This window comes from Emys orbicularis, chromosome 7, assembly GCF_028017835.1.
Source record: "Emys orbicularis isolate rEmyOrb1 chromosome 7, rEmyOrb1.hap1, whole genome shotgun sequence".
NCBI classification, from domain to species: domain Eukaryota; kingdom Metazoa; phylum Chordata; order Testudines; family Emydidae; genus Emys; species Emys orbicularis.
The window spans coordinates 42,404,703-42,419,487 of record NC_088689.1 but is presented as its reverse complement, the minus strand read 5'-3'; the positions used below and the strand labels follow the sequence as shown (position 1 = coordinate 42,419,487).

The 14,785-nt window shown below is 46.1% G+C and overlaps 1 protein-coding gene across 1 annotated transcript in view; it reads right to left on the bottom strand.

Moving 5' to 3' along the window:
- ADAMTS14 (ADAM metallopeptidase with thrombospondin type 1 motif 14) overlaps positions 1-14,785 on the bottom strand; it is a 107,144-nt gene that overhangs the window by 60,582 nt on the left and 31,777 nt on the right. The gene's annotated exons all lie outside the window — the stretch shown is intronic.

Sequence of the window (14,785 nt, the reverse complement as noted above, 5' to 3'; positions counted from 1 at the left end):
ATAAATATGCGCACGCAAACACACAAAGAGGAATCCATCAGAATAGCACAAAGAGGCAACCAAATCAGGGGAGGTAAGGTGTTTCATCTAACTCCCAAAGCCAAACAAAAATCCCCCACCCTACTTTTCCCCATTATCTGCAACTAAATAAAGTAAATAAGCAAGTGGCTACCGATTTATCAGCAAGTTTGATCTGGGAGTGAATTCATAATAAAGGGTATGCCTGGTGCAATTTAGAGCTGCCTGAAGTGTCCCTCAGTTGGCCACTGGATCATGATAAAGGAGACAATGAGAGAACCTTAACTGCAGCAGTGCTGTACTAAGCTCAGCAAATGCCAAGCTGACAATAAAGCCTATGTACTATACATGACAATCTCCCAACTCCTCCCTCTTATGGCTCCATTTACTTCCAAAACCAGCATTTGGGACACTGGATAATCAGGACACCTCGTTAATGCCAAATGGTAACTGTTACAGATTGAACCTGGCTCAGTGTGAGAATCTGACGGGAAGGATTTTCCCCCTCTAATCAGATTAAGGTGGCAGGAACTAGTGGGCCCTCCTAATGAAAAGCCAACAGGCTCACGGAGAGCAGCCTAAATTCCTTAAGCAGAGGATCATGTGGGAAAATAGCCCTTTTCTTCCCAAGGTCTGGAAAGCCCAATGCTGGGGAGTTTATTTGGTGAAGGTTCTCAGAGCCTTCTCTCTCTCTCTCCCTCTGTTTGGATTTCTGTAGTGCAGTTTCAGAGCCTCCAGCCTGTTTATCTTGGAATGCATGACACACTCATTCAACGAGTCATAGCAAATATATGGGGCCTGATTCTCAGGTCTGGCTGATACTGGCTGAGATGAAGATACTGGTCCTGATTCTCAAAACTGCTCTGGTCAGGAGCCAGCTTAAACTGCCAGTTGAGGATTCCCCTGACCTGAAGAAAACCCCTGTTGGCATAAAGCATAGCTGATACTAGGTTACACCCTCACAGCATAGGCTGGCCAAAAGGGAGCGTGGCCAGGATGAGTCGGTGCCTCTGTACTCCAGCAATCCCCAGCGGCTGCAATGGCCCTCCTGGACTGTTGACTGCCTGGTGCAATTCAAAGCAGCCCAGAGTGGCCCCCCAGTTGGCCACAAGATCATGGTTTAATCTTAATTTTCCTTGCTGAATAATTATCACAGTTTCACCGGCCTTGAAACAGGACCTCTGGGTACTTTGAGATATGGATTGGAAGGTTGTCTACTTTCACTGTTTCTTTGGTAAGTGCTTCTGTGTCCTGTGCTGAAATGGTGTTTGGAACTTCTAATATGATTCCTTCTTGGTGAAACATCCTTACTATAGCAATAGGACACGAAGGCACCAGCAATGGACATATCTATCACTGTCACAAAAAGCTTGTACTGCATCAGGACACCAACCCTTTTTAGACTGACACCTACAAGCCCTGCATTAAAATTATGTCCCTCACTTCAGCAATGAGGCTCCAAGCAGTAACTGCTAACGGGTGCATCACAGGCAGGGCCGGCTCCAGACACCAGCCGACCAAGCACGTGCTTGGGGCGGCACCTTGGAAGAGGCGGCCAATCTTGGGGTGGCGGGGGGCGCTCGGGGTTTTTTGGGTTTTTTTGGTTCGGTGGGACGGCGCTCGAGGTTTTTTGTTTGGTTGGTTTTGTTTCAGTGGCGCGGCACTGGGGAGGAGCGGGGGTTGGCGCGGCACGGCGCTCGGGGTTTGGGCAGCACGGCGCTCGGGGTGAGTGGGGGTTTGGGCGGCGCGGAACTCGGGGGTTTGGGCGGCGCGGCCCGGCTCTTGGGGTTTGGGCGGCGCGGCGCGGTGCTCGGGGGGGGCAGGGGTTTCGGCGGCCCGGCGCGATGCAGCCCGGCGCTGGGGGGGGGGGGTTCGGTGGCCCGGCGCTGGAGGGGGGGCGTGTTACAGCGGGGCGGCCACTCTTTTTTTTTGCTTGGGGTAGCAAAAAAGTTAGAGCCGGCCCTGATCACAGGAAAGGAGAATGGCACCTTACCACCATTACAACCTCCAGAATTAATAGCTGTTTGAAGAAGAGAGTCTCATGCTGGTAAAGCCACCAGGAATAAAGCACTGGCATGTTTATGCACCTCTATCTTACAGAGAGGCTCTTTACATATCACACATCTCTCTCCCAGCACAAGACAAGGAAAGATATCTTTTGAGTAGAGAAACCAAGGGGCACGCTGCAAATCAGAAGTAAAATGGATTTGGGAACAGTTTTCCTAAAGAGACACTGCTCACATTGCCAATGTGAGACTATCAATTAAAAACAAAACAAAACTTCTAAAGGTTCCCTGACAAACCAAGCTGGATAGAAAATGACATGTGCACAGCCTTGTGGGGACGGTGGACCTGTTACAAGACAAATCACAGCAGTTTCCTGCCTTCATCCTCCTCTAAAAATATAGTTCCATTCTACTTAACACTGCTGATGGGCTAACGGCCCAGTGCAGCCTGGCTGCTGGTGTTATGCTTCCTCTATTGTACTCTTTTGCCGGGGTAGTTCCATTAGACATACTGCTGCAACCTGGTTGGCTTTCTATTTTGCACTGGTGAAGTGCCATTATCATTACAGCCCAATCGTGCAAAGGTACAGTAACTCCTCACTTAACGTTGTAGTTATGTTCCTGAAAAATGCTACTTTAAGCTAAACGATGTTAAGTGAATCCAATTTCCCCATAAGAATTAATGTAAATGGAGGGGGGAGGGGGGGGAGTTAGGTTCCAGGGAATTTTTTTTCCACCAGACAAAAGACTATATATATATATATATACACACACACACACACACACAGTATAAATTTTAAACAAACAATTTAATACTGTACACAATAATGATGATTGTGAAGCTTGGTTGAGGTGGTGAAGTCAGAGGGTGGGATATTTCCTGGGGAATGCCTTACTGCTAAATGATGAACTAGCACTTGGCTGAGTCCTCAAGGGTTAACACATTGTTGTTAATGTAGCTTCACACTCTACAAGGCAGCACGAATGGAGGAAGGAGACACAGCATGCCAGAGAGAGACACACACACTCAGGGAGAGGGAGAGACAGAGACACACACCGTGTGTGTGAGAGAGAGATGCGCATTGCCCCTTTAAGTACGCTGACCCCACTCTAAGTACATTGCCTTTTTAAGTAGATCAGCAAGTTGAGACAGCAGCTGCTTACAGCAAACTCCCTCCTTCCTGAGTCCTGTCATGCCCCCCTCTCCCCTCCCCACCCACTTCACAAGGCAGCAGGCAGGAGCAGCATATGGCAGTTGGGGGAGAGACACCTTAACTGCCCGGCACTTGATAGCCTGCTGGGCAGCTGCTGCACAGGGAACTTAGGGGAGCTGATAGGGGGGCTGCCGGTCCACCCTGGTTCCAAGCCCCCACCAGCTAGCTCCAATGGGCTGCTCTCCCTGCAAGCAGTGGGCAAAGCAGGCGGCTGCCAAACAATGTTATAAGGGAGCATTGCACAACTTTAAATGACAATGTTCTCTAATTGATCAGCAACGTAACAACGAAACAACGACTGTGATCTCAGAAATCTATCATTGTGACTGGACTGCAAGATCGAGGCAAAAAATAAAAATGGCCTGAGGAGGGTAACGTTCCTCATTAAAACACCAATATCTTGAATAAGACTGTCAAGGAAAATTGTAATACATGAAAAGATAAGTGCAAGTCTGTTAAGTGAGGAGTTACTGTATACAATATGAACCACCAGCTTTTGCGGGGAAAGGGGATCAGGAGGGGAAGGCACACGACGCCTGACATTTAAAAACAAACTGCATATATATGAATATTGACAAATTATTTTTGTTTACCTTTGCCAGCTCAACATACTTCCAAATGGGTGAAGAATGGGTTAAACCAGTGTTTATATACAGCAATGAACAACTTGTTCACCAGATGAAACTATAGTTCAACAAGCATTCGTACAACAGTGTTCTTGGAAAAGAGAAAGTATTTGCCTTCATTTCCAAGCAGAGCCACAGATGTTAGCAATTCCACCCTCCCCACACATACTTCTGATGCACTGCCACAGAAGGACACAACCACACAGCTCTCACAAAGCCCTGCAGAAACCCCCACGGCATGCTCCTGACTGCAGCATCCAGATACAAACCTCAAGTTCCCTCAGTGTGAGCTCCTCAGGGCAGAAGTCCCATCGTTCTTACAGTACTCAGTTGGCCACAGCAACAGCTCAATTAGCCTTCTGACAGTGTCTTAAAAGGTAGCGTCTCTTTCTTCTTAGTGCAGGTTGTTAACCAAGCGTGACCTCTGGCAGGAAAGGTCTTAGGGACATTTCTCTTGTTGGTCAGACCACTGGTGCCTCAGAGACCTGACTGGGTTGCAATATGGAACTGAGCTCACCCAGAGGTCATGGATATTATCTCAGAGTCACAGATCAGTGGCAACAAATTAGCAATCTGTGAATGATGGCATTTGGGGTGGCAGTTCCCTGATGCATTCAGCCATGGTAGCATCGTCAGTAAAGGAGATGAACACGGTTAACAATACAGTGTCAAGCCCCTGGCCCAAAGACTCTGCATAAGGGACAGAAGCAGAGAGGGGAGGGGTGTGGTGGGGGGTTGCTCTTCAGTGGCTGAGAATAGCTAACTACTGTGAAAGGGCAAAGCAGTGGTGGAGAGGCCTTTGACCCTGTACCGCGCTGAAGCAGCACTGAAAGAGCCCTGATCCTGAGCTGGGAATTGCTGGTATAAATAAATGTAATTCTGTTTATATGTTATAAGAAGTACTTCTTAGGCTATGAACTTTCAGAATCAGGAGCTGGGCAAAAACTAAAGATGGCTTACATCTGACTACACCTCCATTACATAAGGGTTGAGTAGACATCTGGCAATAGATTTTTCAAAATATTTGTGGCAAGTTAGCCCCTGCATCTCAGTTTAAAAGCACCAGTGGGTAGAAATCCCTAAAAAACACCCTGAATAAATGGTCCAGTCCTCTTCCACTGGCATAAAATACCTTGAGATTCTTTGGGTTACGCCCTCCCAAGAGCTGTGATGATTCTAAATTTTGCAAACATTTCTTGATGAACTTCTGAATTCATTGCTCATCTAACCCCTTTACCTAGGATATATTTAGATTTTAAAACTCCAGGAGTTTTGGCTCTCATTTGAGCCTGCCTCACTCTTTCTAGTTAGTCATACCGCACTCCAGCCTTGCCATGGCTGAGCTACCAGCTTGTTAAATCCTCCCTTGTTACAGTCCTGATGGCACACCAGCCAAGCCTCTCCTCTTTAGCCTTGCCTTGAACTAATGGGATTAGTACTCAGTTGTGTGGTCTTGGTCAGGTTGTGATTTATAGACGCTGGCATCGTCCTCTTGTGCACTCCTTCCCAATGAACCCCTAAGCATCCTCCTATCCCCTGTGTCCTCCAGACCACAAAGCACAGACTATGCGGCTGAAGTGCACATTCCACTAACATGTTTTCAGTTAAAAAAAGGAAAAACAGAGAACTATTCTAGAGGAATGTTACCGTCCAGCACACTCTTGTGTTCCCTCCGCAGTGCCAGGACAGTCTTGTCAGTGCTATGACCTGTCTTCTCATGGCACACTTTTGGCTCACCAAGTGCATTTTAAAACCTTTTTATGCTGAATTCGGTACTTTAGGGAATTACTACAACAGTATGTAAAAGGGAAGCAAGGCTGTCAAACTGAAGTGGGGGTGATGTGGAAAACTCCACACCAAGACACCTTCCCCCCCTCCTCCCCATATACATCCTGTAGCCCTTTGTGACATCATGACATGGTGGGGTACTGGCTTGAAGAGAAGGCTCAGAAGGGTCCCAGACAATGATGGATAACCAGCGGGTGAGTCCATTAAACTGTGAGTATCGCCCACTGAGTGCAAGAGATGCGTCAGAGCCAGAAGCAAGAAAGGAAAGAAAAAGGCCTCCTTGAAGGGAAATGCTTTGGTAAACTATTCATTTTGCATATTACCCAATGGGGTCATGTTTTCCCCTTTTATTGATCTTTTCTTTCAAACTCATTAAACTCACAAACGGGCCCTTTATTTGAAAAGACAGCTGTCCCTCTTTCACTCAGCATAGCATCCTGAACATTCACACAGTGAAAAGCACTCCCCGCTGCGTATAAACCATGAAATGTGTTTGAAAATAAAGCTTTTGATTAAAACTGACAATTCTGAGCTTCCCATGCTGTCCCCCAAGCTGAAAAAATGACATCATCTGTGACACCAGCAGTGTGGGGAGAGCCCGGTGTCAGAGCATGTAACCCCTTCCCCGCCTGATTTCAGAACAATTTAACAAACAAATCAATGGGGCAAATTTTCTAAGGGGCCTCACCCCAATCTCTGTTCTTGAACAGATAAGAAACTTACTTGCATTTTCAATTCTTGTGCATGCAAATGACAGGATTTAGGCACATGAAACCCATTTGTACAGGCAAACTGTTTTACAGATGTGACAGAGCAAAAGAATTGTTACCATGACTGAGCACACAAACAGAGACAAAGTCAAGGGCCCCCTGATAAATTGGCTTTTAAGGTTTCAGGGAAATATTAAAAATATTTTAGTCTCTTTGGGAAGAGAAGTGCACTCAGCCAACTAAAATGATCATTTTAACTGAAAATGTTATTTTAAAAAATCGTGAAAGCTGCCGTGAGGACTCCACCTCCACTAAGCAAACCTCTCAAGACACCACTTTAAAGTAGCTCCAGTGTTTGCAGTAGTTAAAAGCCGTCTGACCTTTTGTTAAAGAACAAGTAAACATCTTCTGCTGGTCTCTTTGGGGGTTGCTTAAGAAGATCTCATTATAGAATCCTCACTTTAAATCCAGTGAGAAGCATGTGGACTTTCAGGCGAACCTGGATGTTATTAGCTTAAAGTTGAAATGCAGAGCTCTCATAAAAGTGTAGTAAGCAATGTAAAGTCCCTGATCAGTTACAGGATCTTTGAATGGGCAATTACACCTTACATGAATTATCTGGAAATCGCATCTTCCCACATATGCTGAATCTATCAAATTCCATGATCAAGATTCAAGATTTCCTCCGCAACAGCTGAAGACAACACAGATACCCAGCTTTCTCAAGCTATTCCCAGCTCTGTCATCAACTGCTACTGGGGAGAAATGGAATCCCAAACTCAGGTTCTGTCAGGTAAGTAACGAAGGAACTGGATTTTCACCACTCTGCTTCACTGCTTTGTTAGTTTTCTTCTCTCTCACTCTCATCTTCGCACCTTCTTCCATGTTCCCCTCCCCCACATGCCTGGACTACCCTTTCTAGTCCAGTACACCTCATACTTAGCCTTCTTTTTATTCAAGTCTCTTTCTGAAAAACTCATTTCCCCTATAAAGCTCATAATGCTATAAACCATACCTGTAAAACACAGCCCCAAACCTTTACTGAAATAAAAACTAACACAGAGTAAAATGATATAATAGTGAACACTCCAAGGCCCTGATCCTGCAAACATTTACCACATTCTTTGCATATGCAAGTAGTCTAAACTTAGTCTAAACTGAACTCAATGGGATTATTCACATGCGTAAAGCTAAATAAGTACATAAGGGTTTGCAGGATCAGGGCCTAAGTTACCACCATGCTGAGGAGCTCTTAGTGATTTTTGAGTTTTATCTTTGTCTATTTACCCTCTAAGCCAGGGGTTCTCAAACTGGGGGTCGGGACCTCTCAGGGGATCGCGAGATTATTACATGGGGGGTCACGAGCTGTCAGCCTCCACCCCAAACCCTGCTTGCCTCCAGCATTTATAATGGTGGTAACTATATTAAAAAGTGTGTTTAATTTATATGGGGGGGGTCCCACTCAGAGGCTTGCTGTGTGAAAGGGGTCACCAGTAAAAAAGTTTGAGACCCACTGCTCTAAATGCTGGGGGCAGGAGCCTCATATTTCTTTGTGTCTTGTGCAGCATTGAACAAACCCTTGGTGCTTGATAAATAAATCAGGAGAATGCACAAGAATGAAAAATTTCACATACTTTGTTTTAAAATTTAAAACTCTCTGTAATTTTAAGCCCACTTGTATATTTGGGGATGGCAACAGTGTTAAATAATAATGCAAGATAGCAATGGAGGATGATAATGCCAATTAGGAATGCTTAAGGAACTGCATAGTACTGTAGGTTCACAGTAATCTAGCCATGTCAGAACTATGTTTATTGCAATTAACAGAAAAGAATTACCAAGAAGCATTACTATTTCTTTATTGTTATACTGATATGCCTTAAAATTCAGACTTCAGGAGGTAAATAGCTAGCAGGTGTGTTAGGAATTTAGCTAGCTGATTGGCTCACACTGACATTAATGGGAGACAGACAAGTAAATCCTTACATCTCACACTGATAATTTACCCCCAGCCTGATTGGCACCATAGCGGCTGCAATGCGAGTTAATGCTGTTTTGGTTTCTACATTTTAAAAAGTCTTCATAGATTTGTCACTGCAGAACTGGTCATGCCTGCATAACACTTTCCATGACCCTGCAGAAAAGAATTGAAACAGGGAGGCAGGGAAAATGCATGAAAGGAAGAATAGCTGTTTTCATTCTCCAGTTTCCATATCTCAGCTGGTCCACCTGACATCACTTGGGCACCCAGTTATGAGAAATAGGGCTTTGAGCACAGAATACACGTCTCTAGCTTCCAGACACCAAAGCAGCGAACGAGAAAGCAGGAAAGACAACAGGGTTAGAAGGAATTTCTCTTCAGGCCCCATCTGGTGCACAGACACTGCATCTACTCTGTCCTAGCATGAGACATTCAGCCAGGGAGAGAATGAGGAAGGGAAGTGAAGACTGAGGGAGGAGGAGGGAGAGAGAGAGAAAGACCTTTGTGAAGACTGCTCATATTTGCAGCTATTTAGGTGCCAAATGCTCAACAGCGCAAACACTTTGAACGATTAGTAGTAAAATAAATACTGGTCTTCCAGGTCAACCAGCTCTTTCGGAATATGCACATTTTGCTTTCTTTTTTGTTAATAAATGGTTAAAGGAAAATTCTTACACGTCAGTAGGAGGGGAGCTCTGGAGTAGGGTTCGGGGGAAACCAGGAGAGGCTACTCAGAACTGATGGAGAGGGGCTGAGGATTGCCAAAGAGGAGCTTCGAAATGAGGGAGACGCTCCTGATTTTCATCATGAATAGCTGCTCTTTGAGCACAATTTTCAAAAGCACCTAAGTGACATAGGAGCCTCTGAAAATTTTATCCTTTGTCAACATGAAGCAATAATTTAAAAAAACTAAAGCAATAGGCCCTTTTCTGTTCACTCTGGAAGAACAGCTTTCACAGCATTTCCTGGGATTTGGGGGACAGTTTTCAGGGAGGTGCAAAAGGATTTGACATTTCTCTCTCTCCATCCCTCGTGGGAACATCCAAAACAAATAAGACATTCTCAGTCTGTCTTTGCTGAAGAAGGTAATTCGAATGAACCCCACACTTTTGTTCTCTCCCTTTCTCCCAACCCACCCACCCAACTTCAGTGCCCCTTAGTCAAACAGGTGTTCTGGACAGCAGCCATCATCCACAAGGCCTCTATAGGGATTTTCATACAGAGCTTTTTGTTTAGGTCATAAGCCCCCAGCTCCAGCCTGTCAAGAGTTCTGCAAAACTATGAATTGTTTATATACTTGCAGAGAAAGCAATGCCATTCTTGCTAATATTTCCCTGCAATGAGGACAGTGTCAGTAGAGCAGTGTTTCCCAACCAGTGTGCCATCAGGCCCAAACAGGTGTGCGGCAGAATTTTCTGAAAAACTACATGTGAGAACAAAAAAAACCCTTCCCTTTTATTTTAATTAGTGTCAGAGCCAGATTGCATTCTGTACTTTTCCTCTGCGGGACGAGGCCCCTTTCAAATATTATGCATGCATCACGTTCCATTCCCCAAAGTGAGGTTAAGAGGGATAAACAGTAAACAAAGATGACGTACCCTGATGAATGCAATGCACGGAATTGAGCCTTTGATGATGATGCACACAAAAAAACATACAAGTCAAGCCTAAGTTTTATATTTACATTTGACTTGGGGTAAAAGCCAGAATGAGCCGGACCCGGGATTGCATGATAATTAATTACATTGCATTTTAAAATGGCGGAGAAAGTTACACACACTTGGGAAGACTATTTTGGGAATGAGAAGAAATGATTAATTATTAATTGCTTGTCAAAATATTATTCTCAAGTGCGGGTCACTTTCTCCAATGAGCATGCGTTTGTCCAGAGTTCTTATATTTAGCTTTAACACTAGTTTCCACTGTTGAAAATGTTAATTCTGGCACAAAAGACAGATCACGATCTAACATTAGCCGCCATGGTTGTTTTGATTTTAACCCTACTAGCCTCATTCTGGATTGGCTCATAAATATTCATGAGACAAAATTAAGAGTGGCCTAGGATAGATGCAACATTACACTATGGTTATATGAACTTGACGTTACGGGAGTCAAGTGGTGGTTAGTGCGTTTTTCAAATCTTACAAATCTCAAAAGTTACAGTGGTGAATTTTGAATTTATGACCCCAAAATGGACAAATATTTAAAGAAAAAAGATTTTAGCAATTTCACATCTGCTTGCAGTGATGAAGCTGAACCTAAAACTAAGAAAGTGGAAGTGGTGAACCGACACTTCTGTGAGAGCTATCCTCAATATGGGGAACCATCTTGCACTCTTCCACATTGTCTCATGTGCAGGGAGAAACTCTCAAACAATGCCACGGGGCCAAATAAGTTAAAACAACACCTTACAAGCAAACATTCATCCCTTGCCAAGAAGGACACACTTTGTTTTACACATTTGAGGGACCAGAATGAGAAGCAAGCATGACTTATGATAGACTGTGCAACTGTTTCTGACAAAGCACTGGAAGCAAGCTACATGGCTGCTGAACTTGTAGCAAAGGCAAAAAATAGGGTTACCATACATCCGGATTTTCCCGGACATGTCCAGCTTTTTGGTCCTCAAATCCCCGTCCGGGGGGAATTGACAAAAAGCCGAACATGTCCAGGAAAATGCCGGCATTACTGAAGTGGCTGGGGAGGGGAGTGTTTGTTCCTTCATTCCCCAGGGGACATGTTTGTGTCTCTGCATTTTCAGAGGAGTTGCGGGGAGGATCGGAACTTTCAACAGGACGCAGGTCTGGGGAGGTGGCATATGATCATGGGAAAGCCAGGCGTGGGGGCGGGAGCAAAGGCAGAGATCGTGTATGCTCTGCTTGCCGGGACCTGGCTTGTCCAATTCCTCTGCACCTTTGGCACCAGCGGGGCCGAGATAACGTGCCACGCCTGCCTGGCCCCGGGGAAGCCGCCTCAGCCGCCGTGGGGATTATTATTCATGCCCGGGTGGCTGGGCCGCGGGGAAGAGGCAAGGTGGTTCCTGGCGGGGAAGTGACCTCCTCGGCTGCTCCCAGCCAGGAGAAACCGACCGGCCAGCCCGACCCCAGCGCATCCCCAGCGCGCTCCGCTGGCCCCGGTCTGCCCCGAGCTCCCCCCCCGGGGGACTGCGCCCGCCCTGCCGGGCCGGCGAGGCAAAGAGCGGACCCCGGCTGGGCGTGCGCCCCGCGGCAGCCAGCTGAGAAGGAGCCAGGTGGAGCGAAGGAGAGCCAGGGGGGTCCCGGCGGAGCGGGACCAGCAGGGCAGGGAGGCGGCAGGAGCATCCCCCGAGCAGCCGCAGGGCAAAGCCGCCCGCTTCAGGCTGGAGGAGCTGAAGCTGAGCAGCAGCACCTTCGCGCTGACCGGGGACTCGGCGCACAACCAAGCCATGGTGCACTGGTCGGGCCACAACAGCAGCATGAGTAGACCCAGCACCGCGGCGGGGGGCGGGATGCAGACCAGGGGGCGATGCAGCGCCGGGTCTTGGACAACGTGCAGAAAGCGGGGCTGGGCTGGTGGATCTGGCTGGTCTCTGGCCCTTCGCATCGGGTGTCACTCGGCAGTTTGCAGCTGGGCAAAGGTGCTCCCAGTGCCTTTCTGCTGCAGCAAAAGTTTTCTTCCCCCAGCCCCAACTGCCACCTGCGTTGCACTCTTGTTGCTCTTAACTGGGTGAGGCCACCGGGAGGTTTGGAGAGAGGGCAGGGGTGTGACTGGAGAGGAGAGAGGAGTATCCTCCGGGCTCCGGCTGTGTTGGGGAAGCGCCCGGCCGGGGGCGCAGGGTCTGGAGGTCTGGGGGCTGCCCGGCAAACCGTGAAGCCGGTAGCGCTCAGGCAGCTGTTTCGCGTGGCTGGGAGGGAGGAGGGGGAATGCGGGGCGCTCAGGGGAGGGGGCGGAGTTGGGGCGGGGACTTTGAGGAAGGGGCGGAGTTGGGGCGGGGCCGGGGCAGGGAAGGGGTGGGGAAAGGGGCGGGGCCAGGACCCGTGGAGTGTCCTCTTTTTTTAATGCTTAAATATGGTAACCCTACAAAAAAGCCACATACAATCGGAGAGACATTAATTTTACCAGCATGCAAAGAAATCGTGAGAGTAATGTTAGGTGCACATGCAGTCAAGGAAATTGAAAAAGTTCCCCTTTCAGATAACAAGATAAGTCACCGCATTGATGATGTCAGGTGATATTGAGATGGTGCTCGAAGAAAAATTAAAACCAAGTGGAAAATTTGCATTGCAGCTTGACGAATCAACAGGTATCAGTGGCCATGCTCAACTCTTGGCTAACATAAGATAAGTTGACGGAGATAGTATCAAAGAAATTTTTTTATTTTGCAAAGAACTGCCAGGTCACGTGACTGGAGAGGATATATTCAGTGTGACAACAGCCTACCTTGAGGAAGGAGAACTTCACTGGAAAAATTGTATCAGTGTTTGTGCCAATGGGGCAACCTGCATGACTGGCAAAGTGAAGGGGTTTGTAAGCAAGGCCAGGGAACAAAACCCAGATGTGTTGATGATGCGTTGTTTCCTGCACCATGAAGTTCTCGTCACCAAAACACTGCCAGAAGAAATGTCTTCAGTGTTAGATGGAGCAGTAAAACTAATGAACTTTATAAAATCGCGGGCCTAAATATCACGCATTTTCTCCTTGCTGTGTAAGGAAACAGAAGCAGAGCACCAGAGTTTACTTTTCTACACTGAAGTACACTGGTTTTCCCATGGAAAAGTTCTCTCATGCTTGTCTGACCTGAGAGAGGAGATCATAATGGTCCTAACTTCGGAGAAATCAATGTACACGGACTTGATCGCTTATGTGGCATGGTGTGCAAAGCTTGCCTACCTGTCTGATACATTCTGCCACCTCAATGAGCTGAACAGGAAAATGCAAGGTAGAAATGAGCATCTTCTCTCCAACATGGATAAACTGCATGGGTTTAGGTCTAAGTTAGCCCTCTGGCATGAAAAAGTAGCAAAAGGAACAATAGAAATGTTCCCCTTGGCAAATGCAGCAGATCCTGCTGGCAATATTTTGGTCAGTGTTGTTTCTGAGCATTTGGAAAGTCTGGAATTAAAATTCAGTTCATATTTTCCTTCAATTAATAGAGAAGATTTTGACTGGTCCGAGATCCTTACAGTTCCTCTGCAATGCAAAGCGCTAAGAATGTTACAATAACGGCTCAAGGTCAGCTTGCTGAATTAAGGATGGATCACATTTTGAAAATAAAGCTTCATGATATGCCGTGGGACTCTTTCTGGTTGAAGGTGGGAGGAGAATATCCTGTAATCTCTGACCATAGTATCTCCATTCTGTTGCCCTTTTCAACCTGTGCAAGTTAAATTTTTCAAGCCTGACTTACATCAAGAACAACCAAAGAGAGCAGTTGAGGTCAGTGAAGCAAGAGCTCAGAGTGGCACTGATAACATTTCCTCCCAGGGTTAAATGACTCTGCGCATCAAGACAAGCTCAGGTGTCTCGTTCAAAGTTTTTTGTTATTTATTTTTAATTCTTGTATATAACTTATGGTCATTCATCACAGACTGTGAATCACCGTGTGCATCGAATTCAGGGTAGCATTTCAGAGTTCCATTCCATGTCAGGTGGTGCTAGGCTTGCAATCTCTGGAGTTTGGCTTTTGATGTTGCTCACTTCCAAAGCCATACAAAAGAAGAAGTGGCTCAAAGATGAAAAGGTAATACCGTAAGTCTTGATGCATAATAATATCACTAGTTGACGTTTCTTGATTGGCACAACTTTTGTAGTATTTGTTGTTCATCATATAATAAAACAATTATTTTTTTATTTGACATCTTGTTGATGTGCATGTGTGAGTCGGCTGAAAATATTTGTCACAATCTGTACAATACAGCTAATGATGTTAGACTTTAATATGGTGGTGTGCCTCAAAATAATTAAAGGTAGCAAGATGTGCCATGGCAGAGAAAAGGTTGGGAACCACTGTAGTAAAGGGATAGTTCACTTGAGCTCTCTCTCATAACTATGCCTTGTCTGCACTCTCTCATATACTGCAGCTCCAAAGCTGTCTTCCAGATCTAGACTCACATATGGGGAAGAGAAAGAAAAATCTTCACCCCTTAAATAAAACAACTGAGTGAGACACTTAAACCCAGCCAGATAGCAACAAACACTGCCTACTTCCCCTTCCTGGGACTCCCAGGAACAAAAGAGGCACAGATTAGGAAGCAGTTTTGAGACACTCTGCAGTGACAAAACTGACAATGCACATACAGCTTGATGGTGCAATAGCACAACTGGGTTACGGTGAATTAAGAAAACCACAACCACCAATCAATACAGACTAGTAACATTATGGAGGACACTATACAGTCTTTTTAGCGTATGTGCAACATGCCACAGCTGGCACGTGACCAGAATTCATCACTGAGTTTGGTCT